The following is a 16,326-nucleotide window of genomic DNA, read 5'->3' as shown; positions in this document are numbered from 1 at the left end:
GAAGAAGGTCTGATTAATTGATTGGTTCATTTGAATTAGGTTCAGCTGGTGCTATTTGAGTGAATTAGTTATCGAACGTGTACAGTCTCAGAAATCGTTCAATACGTTATAATTAACAAGATAATTGGATATTATAGGGATTGAGGATTGTTCGTTTGAAGGTTAATTGATAGTGTGTTGAATAAATTGGTTGTAATTGAACTAAGTTGGTTGATTTTGGTTTGAACTGGTCATGGTGGGAAGTAATAGTGGAATCAGTTATAGATTTTGACTTTTATAAATTAAAATTGTTGACTTTGTGGACTGAGATTGGTGTGGTTGTGTTCAAATTGATTCGATTTGATAAGTGTTATGGATTTTTGAGGATTGATTGTGGTATTGAAACGGTTATGGTTTTGGTTGAATCTTGGTTTTTGATTTGAAGACATTTGCTAAATTCATAGTCCATTCGTAGATTTCTCATGTCTATTCGCTAAGGTTGTTAGAGGTTGTTGTAACTGTCATAAGTGCTCATTCGCTAAGATTTTCATCCCATTCGCTAAAACAATCCCATTTGCCTTATACCTCATTCATTGCAATAGTGTCATTTGCTACATTCCCTTTCATTGTACTGGGCTTTCACCAAATAACCATCCATTCGCCATTATACTCATTCGCTTGTTATATTCATTTGCCAAGAGTATCCATTAACTATGTTAAGGGCCAAGAGTTCATCTGATTGTGATGCATCTGATGAATCTCAAATAACTGTGTGTGTTCAATTTGATGAATCTTTGTCTAAAATTGAAAAGATTCGTAATCATAATGAAACCTTGGTAACTGATCTTGCTATGTTAAGGGACAATTTTAGAGTGTTTCTTGATAATGAACAACAATATAAAGAAAAAAATTGATGCTTTAACTATTAATAATCATGATTTGAAATTTGACGTCTCTATCAAGCAAGAGTCTATAACTCCTCAGTTTGAGGAAATACTCAAAGGTAGATATAATATTAATGAGCTTGAAACTGAGATTTTGAAGCAAAGACAAAAACTAGGTAATTTGAAAACTCATCATTTTTGCTAAACCAAATCAATGAGGTAAATATCAGTTATTCTCAATGAACTAAACATGGCAATGGCTATGTTTAAATTCATCCTCCATTTGGTCATGATTATACTCCACTACCTAATACTAAGAATCTAAACGAAGTAGATATTATACTCCATTGACTGTAGATCCTCCGGTTAAAGATAATTTACTAAAATCTGAAAAAGGAAAACATTGTTCATAACAAATTAAAATGTGTTGCGCAAAATGATAAAAAGTTAGCGTCAAAACCTGTTGATACATCATATGTCATCTCGGTCTTTGTTTATTTTTTTGGTATTGTAATTCAGTCTAGGGACTAGTTTTGTAATTATTGTAAAGGTTATTCGCTAGGTTTGTCTAGCGAATGGACCAGTTTTGATATGCTCATACACTAGAGCTTGTTAGCGTATAGGGGATAAGTTATTAGAGGTCATTTGCTAGGGATTGTCTAGCGAATGGCGAAGCGAAAGGGTCTCATTCGCTATGCATGTTTAGCGAATGGGACATGGCCTATATATACTATGTAACTTATTCAATATTAACGATATGGTTTTTTATGAACAACTTGCTCGTTATTGTGCCCAAGTTTCCTCTCAAACACACACTAGGCTCTAATCCGTTCTATTTGCCTATAATCATAAGACTATATCTTGTAATGCTCAAATCATGATGATCTTATGTGTTCTCAAGTGGTATTAGAGCTCAAGTGGTATTAGAGCTTAATGATGATCTTATTAGTTAATCTAGGACTGAATTAGGTTTATAAAGGTGTTTTTGAATCGAATTTGTTATACATGCTATTTTAGGATCGATTCATTCAATTTAAGTTGATAATTGACTGAATTATGGATCAAGGATTGATTGATTTGATGTTAATTGGCTTGAGGCTGGTTCAATTGAGATGAATTAGTTGTTTTGGATTGAATAGGTTTAGGTAGGAGTGAACCGTAGTTTAAAATGGATTGTTTTGACTTTTATTAGTCAAAATTGAACGAATTTTGACCGATTTTGATATAAGTTTGGCAATGGATTGTGTTCAAAATTGATATTCATGTGTTATGTATGAGTTGTTGATGGATTTGTTTTGGTATTGATATGTTTGGGTTTCTGGGTTTGTAATTAAAGGTTTGAGTTCATTCACTCATTTCTTGAGCTCATTCGCTAGTTTCTTGTTGTCATTCGCCAATTCTGTTATGCGTTGTTGCAACCGTTTTAACAAGTTATTTGCTAAAATTCTTGTTCATTCACCAAGTGAACGCATTCGTGAAACACTCATTTGTCAAAGATTTCATTTGTGAAACAATCATACGTCAAAGCTTTCATTCGCGAAACACTCATTTTCTTGATATCCCATACGCTCAAGCTGTTTCATTCATTGTCATTCACTATTCATTCGTCATTTATCATTTGCTACCAAGTTTCACTCATTCGCTAACCATATTTCTAGAATTGTCAATTTTAATCCTCACACTTTCATTCGTAACTATTTAACCCATAACTTTCAAACATGACCAACTATTACGCTCTTGCTTCTCAGAATGCCATAAGCAGACTATGCTAAATTATGATGATGAGATTGGGTCTCATGCCAAAACTCCTATACTGAATAGTCTTGATGATTTCCAGGAATGGAGTCAGAATCAGATCTCATCTTGGTGTGGTAGATCCAGATTGTTAATCTTTGTTAGATACGAAGTATGTTAGGCCAACTCTAGATGTTGATGGTATTGGTCATGTAGAGAAGACTACTAATCAAATGAATGCACCTGAAAATAAGAAATATGATCAGGAAGTCAAGACCCACTCTACATTGACCATGGTTTTGCCATAAAACATTTTTCATCAATATAGCCACATAAATATTTCAACTACTTTATATGCAACTTTACAAGTTAGACGTTTGGGAAATACCCAAGAAATTAAGAAGTTAATGTTGAAGTTCTAATATAAGAACTTTAATATCTTTCCAAATGAGTCAGTTGGTGAAATGTAAAAAAGATACTGCCATTATTAGCTCAGTTGAATTGTTATGAGATCCACAAAGATGATGCCGATAGAGTGGATACTTTGAAAGATGCTTTAACTAATGGTCTTAACTAAAAATGGATTTTTTTTCTAGAATCCAACTCTCACATGTATGGATTCTATAGAAAAATTGGAGAAAAAGGGAGTATGAGTTGAAGTGCCAAAGTTCTTCAATGACTAATAAAGATCCATCTCTATATGGTCGGGCAAGTCCAATGAGCAAGAGTATATCTGCCCAAATCACTTTCTTTTACACTCAAACCGGTCATGTGTTCCTCCACCAGAAGCATTTTCTGAACCACAGTTCTTTTTAAGCTCAAGTCCTGCTAGCTCTAGCTCAGTTCCTCATCCATCTCCACTAAATGTAAACATAAAGGAGGCATAACAACATTTTGCTTTTATAGGAGTATTCATGTCTTCCTATGAATAGTTGGTGTGGAGTAAAGTTGCAACGCATGACTTAACTGATGAGGACTATGACCAAATCAATCAAAATGATTTGGAATTGACATACTTGAAATGGAAAATGACAATGATTGTCAGAAGGATCAAAAAGTTCATGCAGAGGACATGATATGATCTCCCGACCATGAGAAAGAGAATAGGGGTTAATAAGCTGAAAGTCAAGTGTTATAAATGTGATGAGCTCGGTCATTTTTCTAAGGAATTTTGTAAACCAAGGCGAGAGTATTCTCCAAGCAACAAGACTCAAGATAGAAAGTCAACAAAGAAGTATAACAACAATGAGTCAAAGGAGATGCCTAAGATCGAAGAGGTAAGTTATAAATATTCTATTTGCTCCTCTGATTCTATTAGCTCAAGTTCATCTGAGAGTGTTGTTTATGATAATTCTCATACCACTGTGTTTTCATTGTGATGAATCTATGTCAAAACTTGAAAATATTCGTCATCACAATTATGAAACTTTAATTATTGATCTTGCCATGATTAGACATAATTATCGAGTAATGATTGAAAATGAAAATGATTATAAGGATAAAATTGAAGCTTTAACTGAAAGTAACTATGAATTGAGAATTGATATCTCTAACAAGCAAGAGTCAATAAGAATTAAGTTTGAGGAAATATTCAAAAACAGGTCCAAGATTCGTATTCTTGAAAATGTGGTGTTGGGACTAAAACAAAAGTTAAGCAAATTCAAAAACTCATCATTTTTACTAGATATAATCATTGACGTTAACAGTAATCATCAACTAGGTACTAAAAATGGTTTAGGATTTGTTAAATTCCTCCTACATTCTGTCATGATTATACTATACTACTGAATACTGATAATCTAAAAGAGGTGATATTAATTATCCACTGACAATAGATCCTCATGTATCTGTTAGTACAGTAAAATCTACAAATAAGGAGAAAGTTAATAAGGTAAAAAATTGTAAGACCCTAACTCGTTAAACAAGGTATTTAAGCATAAACATACGCCCAATAGGACCCAAAAACCAAAGGTAATTAAAACTTTACCATTAACGAACATTACACACTAATACTAAATTCAGTTATCAATTTATTTTGCGGAAGCTCGCTCGGTTCGGTTGTGTTCGGCTCTTCGGCAGCTTAATCTTTAATCCGCGACCCTTATTTAATTAAAAACCTGTCATGGGAAGAACCATAACAATTAGTCACATTTCACTTGACCTTTACTTATTCGATTAACACGAATGTATCCAAATCATTTGTTAATACTTCTGTTATCCTTTAATATCATTCAAGTAACTACATCTAATTCAAGACATTCTTGTCATGGCTCCATCTTTATCCGGGGTCCAAAGTGCATAATTACATATCATACAAGTTCATTCAAACGATTAAAAATCAAAGCATTTGAACAAATATATATATATATATATACATATTATTTGTTTATTTACTTTTCTTTTTCTTCCTGACCAGGCCGTGTCAGTTTTCAACCCGGCCGGGTCACCTGGGCATGCTTTCTTTTCACCCAGTTTGCATCCAAATCTATCCAAAACTCATCCAAACTTAATTTAATCACTAGAAAATCGTGTCTAACATATCTAAACCATAATACATTAACCGGATTCAAATTTCTTAGGTTTTTACGCTCCCGTTACTCCGTTTGCGTTTGCGTTTATTTAACCCGTTTTGACATTTAAGCATTATAACTTAAAGTGTCCGCAATCTTTTTGTAGGTTTATTTCGCTACATTTACAACCCATTACCGGGCTTATTAATCTCGGGTTCCACGCTTCCGTTACCCGGTTTGCGTTTACACTAATTGACCCGGTTTATGTTCAAGTACTTAAACTTGATTCATTCATATTCTTTTCATGAAACTATTTTTTTTCCAACTATAACCCATTATCTGGTTAATTATTTTATGACCCACGCTCCCGTTACCCGGTTTGCGTTTATATTAATTACAACCCATTATCCGGGCTCATCGTCCTTATTAATCACGCTTCCGTTACCCGGTTTGCGTGTACATCTCAACTATAACCCATTATCCGGGTTAATTATTTTATGACACATGCTCCCGTTACCCGGTTTGCGTTTATATTAATTACAACCCATTATCCGGGCTCATCGTTCTTATTAATCACGCTTCCGTTACCCGGTTTGCATGTACATCTCAACTATAACCCATTATCCGGGTTAATTATTTTATAACCCACACTCCCGTTACCCCGGTTTGCGTTATATTAATAACAACCCATTTTCTGGGCTCATCGTTCTTATTAATCACAATTCCGTTACCCGGTTTGCGTGTACATCTATTTGACCTGTTTGGTTTGATTTTGTGAATATTATCACTTATGAGCAAACCATTCACACTTATAAACATTTTTACGACAAATCCTTTAAATTAACAAGATTAAATACTTGAAATAAATAACGAAGCATATAGCCACGTACCTTAATCGCAGACCTTTGTGTGACTCCTTACCAGTTCCGCTTCTAGTCGATTCATGTGATCTGTCTAATCACAATTCACATGATTATTAGCATATGCAAGCATTCAAGGCCCATTTTTTCATACTAATCTATCAACCATTAGTATATCCCTTTTTAGTAGGATTTTCGCTGTTTAACGAACCCGTTTTCACTTATACAATCCTTTCAGTTATCAGTGGCCATTTCTTGCATATCTTATCGTCACTTTTTGAACTCGTCATTATCAACTGTTTTGGTTCGATCGAGTTTCGTAACACACCATTTAATTAGTCTAGCAATAATCTTAACATTTAAAGCTAAACTAACCATGATTCATATGAGGATTGGACATGAGTTCTTCACTCATGTCTCCACCCACACCCCTCATATGGGTTTTATCTCTAAACTACAATTTCACTTTAATTTTTCACTACTCATGTTTTTTATAGTGATTATAACACATAACCATGTTCAATTTCATATTACATTCTTAACCCATCACCAATCATCTAACCCTAACTTTAAACATTAGGATTTGACACTAACCTTGTGTTTAGATGGTGTTAGGAGCTAGTGATCGTCAATCCCGTAGCCGAGACACCTTGATTCTTCCTGGATTCGCCCAATTTGAAGGATTTGGGGTTTGAGGAGGGTTCCCCCTTTCCCTTTACTATGCCATCGACACACACACCTCTTGTGTTTGTGTGTGTTGATTATTATTATTAATATTATTCAAGTTCTCTAAATATCAATTCTAGCCCCTCAAGTTTCGTTATTTGATACTTAGGTTTCATAAGTGGTACCAGTTAACTAACTAGGTTATCGTTATCCTAGTTACTTTTTTCGGGTTTCATATCATAAACCGAAATATTATATTTTAATATTTTTGGAGTGTTACAAGTCTACCCCCTTATTGAGGTTTCGTCCTAGAAACCTGTTTTACATAGTTCTCCGGGCCAATCCGAAAGACCTATCGTTTCCCTTAGTCGAGTGAGCATCGCTCAACATTTAATCATTTTATCACCTTATCATTAGAAAGGTGATACATCATTTTACAACATTCACCCTTCCAATTTGCTAGTTTTAGGTTAGGTTGACTTTCTAAAGTCAAACTTTTCTTACCTACTCTTGGCGTCATTTACTTTTGGTCAAACTGTTTATACCAAATCATCATAATAATAGTATAGTGTCAGTTTGACTTTCTAAGTCAAACTGTTTATGTTAACTCATCGCAACATTAATATAGCGTCATTTTGACTTTCTAAGTCAAACTGTTTATAACACGTTTATTTGTTCGTTTTCATTTTTTTCTTTACGTATCATAATACACATTTAACCATCTTCATTAACAAGTGGTTGGTCTTGATTATCCAGATTAACCCGACTTGTTAACTTAGTCGTTTTCCCATCCCTTGGATCCATTCCCGGATCCAATTCTTATTCCTTTTATGTTTGTTAAAATGTTATTTACAAACTCCCCTTTTCACTTATAATTTTTCCTTTCTAGGTTTCGTGTAATTCTATTTCCAAGAATTTAATCAATTGAAATGGTTTTTGTTACCATTTTCATTTAAGCGAAGAATCATACTTGACTCTCGCTCTGTTTTTCCCAATTCCTTTTTATTGTTTTTCTCCTTTTTTTCTTCTTGCCTAATGAACCATTAGGCAAGATTTTGAGATTTGATCTACTTGGATGGCGAACTCTATGGTTCACCATTTTATCTATGCCGTGTGGGCCCCACCAGTCATGTGGACCTCTACCTCTTAACCCTGTTCTTTTCAGTTGTACCTATTAGTGCATAAAAGCTTTTCTTTTATAAAACACTTTCTGATTTATCACTTTACTCTTTTCGTTTATCAAAAAGTTAGTATTAATTAAAACCACGTTTTAATTAAACATTTTCTCTTTAACTTGTGTCAATTCCTTTCATTAAGTAATTAACAATAAACAATTTATTTTTAGGTTAATTTCAATTCATCCAACCCTAGTTCGTGATTGTTTGACTTTCCAAGGTCAAACTGTTCATTTCAATTCACAAAAACACTTGTCTTAAGCCAGTTTGACTTCTGAAAGTCAAATGGCTCATGTTAGGTATATTTATCAATTTCCTTCTTTCTTTATTATACATGATCCATGCTCATGTATATTCTCCCGTTGTTTATACATCCGTTCGTTTTATCCATTTTGATTATTGCAGGAATCATAACCGATTCCCACACACTAGCCAATTCATTGGTTGGCGACTTCTTTCACGTGTTTTTATCTTAAGGCGTGAACATTAAGGTTCAACCCCTTTTTAATAAGCTCACATAATTGTGTTTTTGGTTTTATTTCCCGCTTTTTTTTTTATAATAGTTTCGTTTGTCATTACAATCAAACCGATCCGGTTCATAACATCGAGTATTATTCGAATCATACCACCAAATTCCTTTATTGGCTATTTTCACCTTAGGGGTTATCTCCCATTTTCCTCCAACCTCAACTTAAGTTAAGGTTGGACATTTTCATTTCTTTCTTTTCTTTTACTTTTTCTCGGTGTCGTTTAGGGTAATTACCCAACTTGACCTGTTATTAATGAACTGAGTATTATTACTCAGTTCCCTATTTCCTCATCTCAACTTTTCTCCGTGTTATACCAACCAAAACCGCAGTTCTGGTTGGTGTTATGGATGGAAGGGTCTAGGTCCATTAACCTAGTGCTATCTTTTCTGCACGTCATTATCACGTTAATTCATTTATTATATGGGAGGGTCTAAGTTCAACAACTTAGTACTATCCTCCCTCGCATCCACATTTACGTTACTGACTCGCAGATCATAACGACCCATCAATTTCCAATGGCCCATGTCCGTTGTTCTTTCAACCACCAAACATGACTCTATTAGATAATGAATGGCATTCACTTTTCTATTCATTTGGCAATACCTCTGCTTCTACGACCCCGTGGGTCATTTATACTTTGGTTTTACATGCCATCATGTCAATCATGGCCCTCTTGACCATTATGACTAACCTTTTACTTTCTTGGATCATTTATCCTTACGCGCATTACACATTGTTCCTATTATTCTTGCAAGAACCATTGTACGAGTGTGCCCGTAAGGTTTATGACTCCAAATATCTTTTCTTTAGCCCCACTCACCTACTCCTAGTTACATAGAAAGTATATGTATTAGTTATATTCGACCCATCGTATCATATGCTTAACACTTATCTGGCTGGGGTAAGTAATCCGCACATGGTACACACGGACTTATTATAAGCAATACGTTACATCCTATGTAAACCGATTTTTCAGTTCGTGGTCATGTCCTTTCTACATTAAGATTGAATATTGGAAATTTATGGGAACATAATATCTTTTGTTCATGTCCTATCCTATGTAAATCATATTCTTTCTGAACCACAAAAGATTGAATAAAAATATAAAAATGGGAACACAATATCTTTTGTTGCATCTATGTCATCTATGAAGAAGGTGGTCTCAGATGTCGATTTAAGAAAGTTTGTTAATCTAGTTGATGGTAAGAAGAACTAAGGGTTTACAAACTGAAGGGAGGTTGTTTGAGCACGGATCTAATACGTTAACTATAAACAGATCTCAGATCTGTATGAATACTATTAATCCTATATCACGGATCTAGCACATAATTACGTTTGATTATATATGTTATATGTTATATGTATTATCAGTATTAGTGTATATATGTATGAATAAGGTTAAGATGAAGATCGAGAGCGATTTGGATAGAGTTTCGTTAATTATCTCTCAAAACTTAAATTAAACGTGAACAATGTTCACCTATAAATAGAGGAAGGGATTAGTTCGTTAACATCCCCTAACGAACTAACACCCAACTCGTTACATACATTAAATTTAAATAACCATAACGAATCACCCCCTGATTCGTTAACATCCCCTAACGAATCAGGAGGGAATAAACTTAAATCTTAGTTCGCTAAACAACATTAGCGAACTAGTCCTTACATTAACGAACTAATTAGATAAATAATTGTTTATTACATTAAACAAAACGACAAATACGTTAAAGATAAATACAAAGACTCGAGACGCAAAACCGTGCACTAACAGACACCCCCTCGTCTTGAGCTCTTTGTCTTTAAATTACTTGAAGCGCTTGGACTGCCAGTCTCTGCAACTATGAATTCCGTTTTCATAACAAACACGCAAAACGCGTTGGAATTGCATAGCCAGGTCATAGTCTTCATTGCGCTTAATCAGAATCTGATTCTTGTGTAGCACATCATTGTCTGTCTCGGTTAAATTCACCAACCACATCGGGTCAATGATCTTAATCAGCTCAGTCTTCAGCCCTGTACCCAGAACAATGACGGCCTCGCCAGTACGATTATCGTAGTACCAGCGGTTGAAGGATAGATGCATGTGTTGATTCAACATCTTCACTGGCACCCGCTTCATCGTCTTCGGCGGCTTTACTTTAAGAACCAACTTCTTCCAACCGGTCCTTGGGTCAATCTCATTGAGACGCTTACAGATGGGAATCTATGGTTTAAAAAATTTGAACCCGTGGTTCACTTCAAACAACAAGTGTTGATGAAACCAACTTGCATGTTTATTCCCACCTCTATTAATGAATGGACGATACACCAAAGTGCGCACATCCCATCTTGGTAATGAGAGAACATCAGACATCCTTTCATAGTACTGGACGCCTTTCTCCCATTTGACAATGCATACTTTAAGTTCAGATTCAAACATCCAAAAAATAATATTACCTTGCACCTTGGACACGGTCTTAAAAGAAGTCTTCTGGTTTGCTTTGACCCAAGAAGCCACTTCATCTTTTCGTTCTTGATCAACATAACGATACGCCTTGATAATTTTGCCAACTTTCTTATAGCTGAACCAACTGTTAATGTCCTCAAGATATGGGTCAATCTTCGGGTCGAATCTTCTGTCAACAAAGTCAGCAACTTGTTTACCCTTAGATGTCTTCTCGAGATGATCTTCTGCTTCTTTTACAATCTTTTCATTAAACACAGGAGCACCTTGATCAACATTTGTGTGTTGAAACAAGTCAGGATACTCCTCAGCAGTCACATCCTCCATCTCAACTTCCTCATCGTCATAAATAAAATCCGTATTCATTTGAATTGACGGACCATCTGTTATACCTTCCTCATTCACCACCTAGATGTCATGCTCTGTCTCTAACACTGTCAACTGTTCATCATTTAACCCTAGCAGTATTGAAATCTGCGCTCGTGTCAGAGACCTGTCAACAAACTCACCAACCTCAATCTCATCCCAGTTCATCACACTTCTAACCACCCCCGATCCATCTACAAATATCACAGTGTTGGCTTCAATAATTTCAATTGGCTTAACAACAGTTGAATCCTGATACTCAACAATCTGTTTAACTCGAATCATCACCGCCACCTGTACCAGTATCGGAAGATGAGCCGTGCGTTTGTTTAGGCTCACCTCCTGCACCAGACTCGTCAGGATCTTGATCATCATTCTTGCGTTTCTTTAAGGCATCTTCTTTGCAAGTTAACTGCAAAATTAGATCCTCTTGAGTTTCTTTAAGACTCAACAATCGCACGTAGCTCTTTAGTCTTCTTTTGAAAAAATGAAATATAACTCATCATCCGTCTTTGATTCTCTAATAAACGTTCTTGATTCTGACGGTCAGCAAACATTTGACTCTCATATAGATGAAGAAGATTTAACAACATATCTGTCTGACGGTTCGGTGGCATGTTATACAGGGATGGATGAACTAGTTGGATCGGTCCTTGAGGCCTTGTGATTCTCATAAATGAGAGATCACTAGGTGGAGGAGGCCTCATTGACGAGGTTGGAGGAACAGTAGATGGTGTAGCAGAAGGCCTTGGTATTTCAGCTAAAGCAGTATGTGGAATCATACCAAGCCTGTCATGAGGTATCATAGTCATTGTTAATGTAAGCGCTGGAGTGCTAGTAGTAGTTGGCCGAACCGGGCGTTGAGAAACTGCAGGACGAGGCGGTGGAACACCAATAATTACACCAGCTCCAGCTGATACTCATCTCTTTGCCGGAACTTCAGAAGCTGGTGCTTTACCCTTTCGTTTCCTTTCACGTTGAGCTGCAATGGTAGCAGCCAATGCAGCTTCAATAGCAGCCTGTTGTTCTCTCAGAGATGCATCACCATTACCACCATTTCCACCTTCATTACCACCATCATCTCCATCATCACCATCGTTTCCACCTTCTTCTCCCTCACGCTCGGAATCCGAGTCATCATGAATCCAGCGATCCTCGGGAGGACATACATAATCCGAGTTAATGATATCCCAATCATTCGTTTGTCCCGTGGCCTCTCCTTATGGTAAATCATCATTCGTCTTACAGTGTCGGCCGTCATGTGTTCCATAGAAAGCACATCATTCACCAGTGATTGATCAATAACTAAATTAGGTATCAATTCTTGAATGATCAGTTGTAGAAAGCACGGATACATTAGAAATTTCTTCTTCTGAGTCGTTTGCTGAACCTGTTCTTTCAGATGATCGAAGACTAGCTCAGAATAGTTAAAAGGCTTGTTGAGGATAAGTGCAAAAAAAGCCGATTGCACACTGCTTTTGCATTGGTCAAAACCACCACGACGACCACTCATACAATTAATCAAGACATGTAGAAGATACTTGTATGGTGGGCATAGTCCATTCTTATTCAACATGGATTCATCAATCCCCCACCGTAACGTAAACGAGTAAACAAACTCTTGATCAGCTGCTTGTCAAATTCACTTGGGTAGTTATCATTGTCATCAAAATGAAGCACACGGCGAACCACTCCCACATCAATTGTAATAACAGTTCGATTTATCGTGGCTTGAATGTGATTCTCCACCTCATCATACTCAGCAGTATCCCAAAACTGCCTAATAATGCTCAGATAAACTTTAGGTCGAGTAGTAATTGCATAATGTATCACCGAACGTCTTAAGAAAGTCTACATAGATCCAAACTCAACAACATTAGCAACATCTTGATCTACATAAGCACAAATGTTGTGCTTTGTGTCATAAGGTAATAAAATAACTTCTTCCTGTTGTGCTTGAGGTGGTTGTTCTTGATTCCTTTGATCAACAGCCGGTGGATATTGATTCAATTGATCAGCCATTTTACTGAATAAAATTTAAGCAAGCATAAGTAATGTGTAGATATAATTTACAGTTAACATCTATATATATATATATAAATTTATCTCTAGATGTTGTGTTTAATTTTATGTGTCGTGTGTAATTAATATATTAACGCGTTTAGATGGTTGGAATAATTTATTAATAACGAATCAGCTGATTCGTTACCCTTATCTTAATACGTGGCATAACGAATCAAAATTCAAATCGTGTCTTGATTCGTTAAACATGTATAACGAATTAAAATTCAAATCGTGTCTTGATTCGTTAAATATGCATAACGAATTGGATGTATTTCGTTACAGAGTGCGGAAGCGAATTAGAGACACGAACTAGAGTGTAGTTCGTTAAAGGATACTCTAATTCGTTATCCATAAATAACGAATTTAAACATTATTAATTTTAAAATAATAAATAACTTAATTAAATGAATTAAATAAATTAAATTATAAGAATTAATAAATTTAAATTAATTTTAAAAGAATTACCGAGGACCTTTATCCCTGATAATCAAATACTTTAAAAATCCGTTTCACTTTTTGAAACCGAAAAATTATTTAAATAATATAAAAACGAAATGAAAAATATTTTTGATATTTTGTAATATGTAAAGAATGTATTTTAATGAAAATAATCCGAAATAAAATAAAAAAAATATAAAATCTTTTTGTGTTTTATATGTATTTCAAAATTAGAACATGATTTTGGTATTTTTGTTGAGTTTGAGCAGAGAATCATATTGACCAAATTGCCCTTCCATCACAGTTTTATATTTCAGCAATATTATGACTGGCGTTAAGTTGGTCATTGGTATTGTTGTCAACTTAAATATAATAATTCAAGTGTTTCTGTGATATGATTAATTTTTTCAATTAGAGCACAGAATATCAGAAACTCTCAGCCTCTAATCTTGGTTCAAGCTTAATTTGATTTTTTCCATATCACCCTAACTTGACTTAAACCATTATATTGTTGATCAAAAATTGTTTTTGTAAAAAATTGCAATGCATTGATTTTCTGTTACTATGAGTGAATATGCACCAGTCCATCTGTCGGCTTACATACATTGTATCCCCTGGGGTCCGTTTCTTAATGGTATTAAGACGCATGCAAGGGAGGAACCATGTATGACTAACAACGGATTTTGATCAAGTCAGTAATTTGAAAATTTATACGAAGTACAACAGTGATCAAGTTTAATGACTTTGGGTTTGCTCTAAAAGCGAATGAAATATTCATGCATATGAATACCCAGATGATTAAGCCGCATAAAGACTCACAGTGTCCAGAACCTCAAAGCTTTTTATTTGCTTTATTATATTTTTGGTTGATCAAACAAGTATAAGGCTTGAGTATGATAGGTTATTACATTTCTGCCATCCTCACCAAGACTTTTCTAGAGACTAACACCTCTTTCAATTTGGCGTTTCTTTATGTTTATATCACATAGTTTACTCTACTTGTTTGTTTTAAGACCTACCAATGCACCAATGCAATTAAGCACACAGTCTTTTAAGCTTACTTCTTTCTGGATTTGGAGTCAAGAAAGTCAATGTACTATCATTTTCTCTTTTTGCTTCAAAAATTCAAAATTTTGAGGAGCATAAAATAAAAATAAAGATAAATTTAATTGCCCCAGTTAACTTAAGTCTATAAATAAATGTCTGTTCTATCAATTCAACAAGTGAATCATAGGACCAAGACATGCAAGCATACTTCACAAACTTAAATAACCGACATAATTTTCAGCGAGAAAATAATCTAAAAACACATAACAAACGCCCCAACTATTTTCCATTATCCGGTGAATGGCTAACCCAATTATTTACAAGTAAATGTCAGGACCAAACATATACACGTACATGCCCTTCATATGTAGATAATTGACATAATTTTCAGCGAACGCATGCAAAAATTTTTTTTGGTTTTTCTCTATACATACAATAAAAACACAATATTTTTGTCTTTTTCAAATTTTTTAAAAAACAATAAACTTCACAATCTTTTTGGATTTTCAAATTTTAAAATCACAATATTTTTATTTATACAAAATCACAATATTTTTGATTTTTCTAAATTTTTAATGATTTTGAATTTTATCTATACAAGCGGGAAATTTTTAATGTTTTTGTATTTTCTAGATTTTCACCACCTAAAACCAAAATAAATTTTAAAAGAAATAACAGAAAAATAAAGATAGTCATCCTTGTTTAAGGATATTAGCGAGGGTCTTCAATCCATTTAAACCAAGCAAAAATTGAAAACGCGTTTTGTCAAAAGCTTTGGTAAACAGATCGGCTTTCTGAAAATCAGTATGTACTTTCTCAAGGTCAATCAACTTCTTCTCAAAGCAATCCCGTATAAAGTAATATCGAATTTTGATATGTTTTGTTTTCGCATGTTGTACAGGATTCTTTGTGATAGAAATTGCAGCAGAATTATCAATCAAAATAGGAGTAGTAAGAAACTTTAAACCGTAGTCGTGAAGATGTTGTTGTATCCACAAAACCTGGGAACAACAACTCGAGGCTGCAACATACTCAGCTTCGGCGGTTGAAGTGGAGACCGTTGTCTGCTTCTTACACTGCCAGGAAACAAGCCGGTTTCCTAAAAATTGACATCCTGCATTCGTTGATTTGAAGTTGATCTTGCAACCTCCATAGTCCGAGTCTGAATAAGCAGTAAGATCAAACGTATCATCATTGGGGTACCACAACCCGATGTCTTTATTTCCCCTCAAATACTGAAGTATTCTCCTAACCGCAGCTAGGTGAGTCACTCGTGAACTAGCTTGAAACCTAGAATAATGTCAGGCCGTTAGATACATTAAAGAACCGATCATGGCACGATAGAGGGTAGGATCAATGGAATCCTCCAATTCATCCGGTGATAAATTGTGACCCACGGGGAGAGGAGTAGAGGGGATTTTTTCGGCTGATATCTTGAATTGGCTCAAGACATCGTTCACATACTTTGTCTGATGAATAAAGATTCCGTTAACAGACTGGTGAACTTGCAACCCTAAGAAGAAATTCATCTCTCCCATCGAGCTCATCTCGAACTTTTTTTGCATGGACTTCTCGAACTCCTTACACAACGTGTCGTTTGTAGACCCAAAAATAATATCATCAACATAAA

At 35.0% G+C, this 16,326-nt stretch overlaps 1 pseudogene; it reads right to left on the bottom strand.

Moving 5' to 3' along the window:
* The window catches only part of LOC143635624 (uncharacterized), a 40,202-nt pseudogene extending 39,596 nt beyond the window's left edge, over positions 1-606 (bottom strand).
* Positions 607-16,326: the final 15,720 nt, after the last annotated feature.

Source organism: Bidens hawaiensis, unplaced genomic scaffold (assembly GCF_021521415.1).
Source record: "Bidens hawaiensis isolate Kalapana, Puna unplaced genomic scaffold, B.hawaiensis_p1.1 tig00007615_1, whole genome shotgun sequence".
NCBI lineage: Eukaryota > Viridiplantae > Streptophyta > Magnoliopsida > Asterales > Asteraceae > Bidens > Bidens hawaiensis.
Note: the sequence above shows the minus strand (reverse complement) of the source record. Positions and strands in the feature narration are given on the sequence as shown.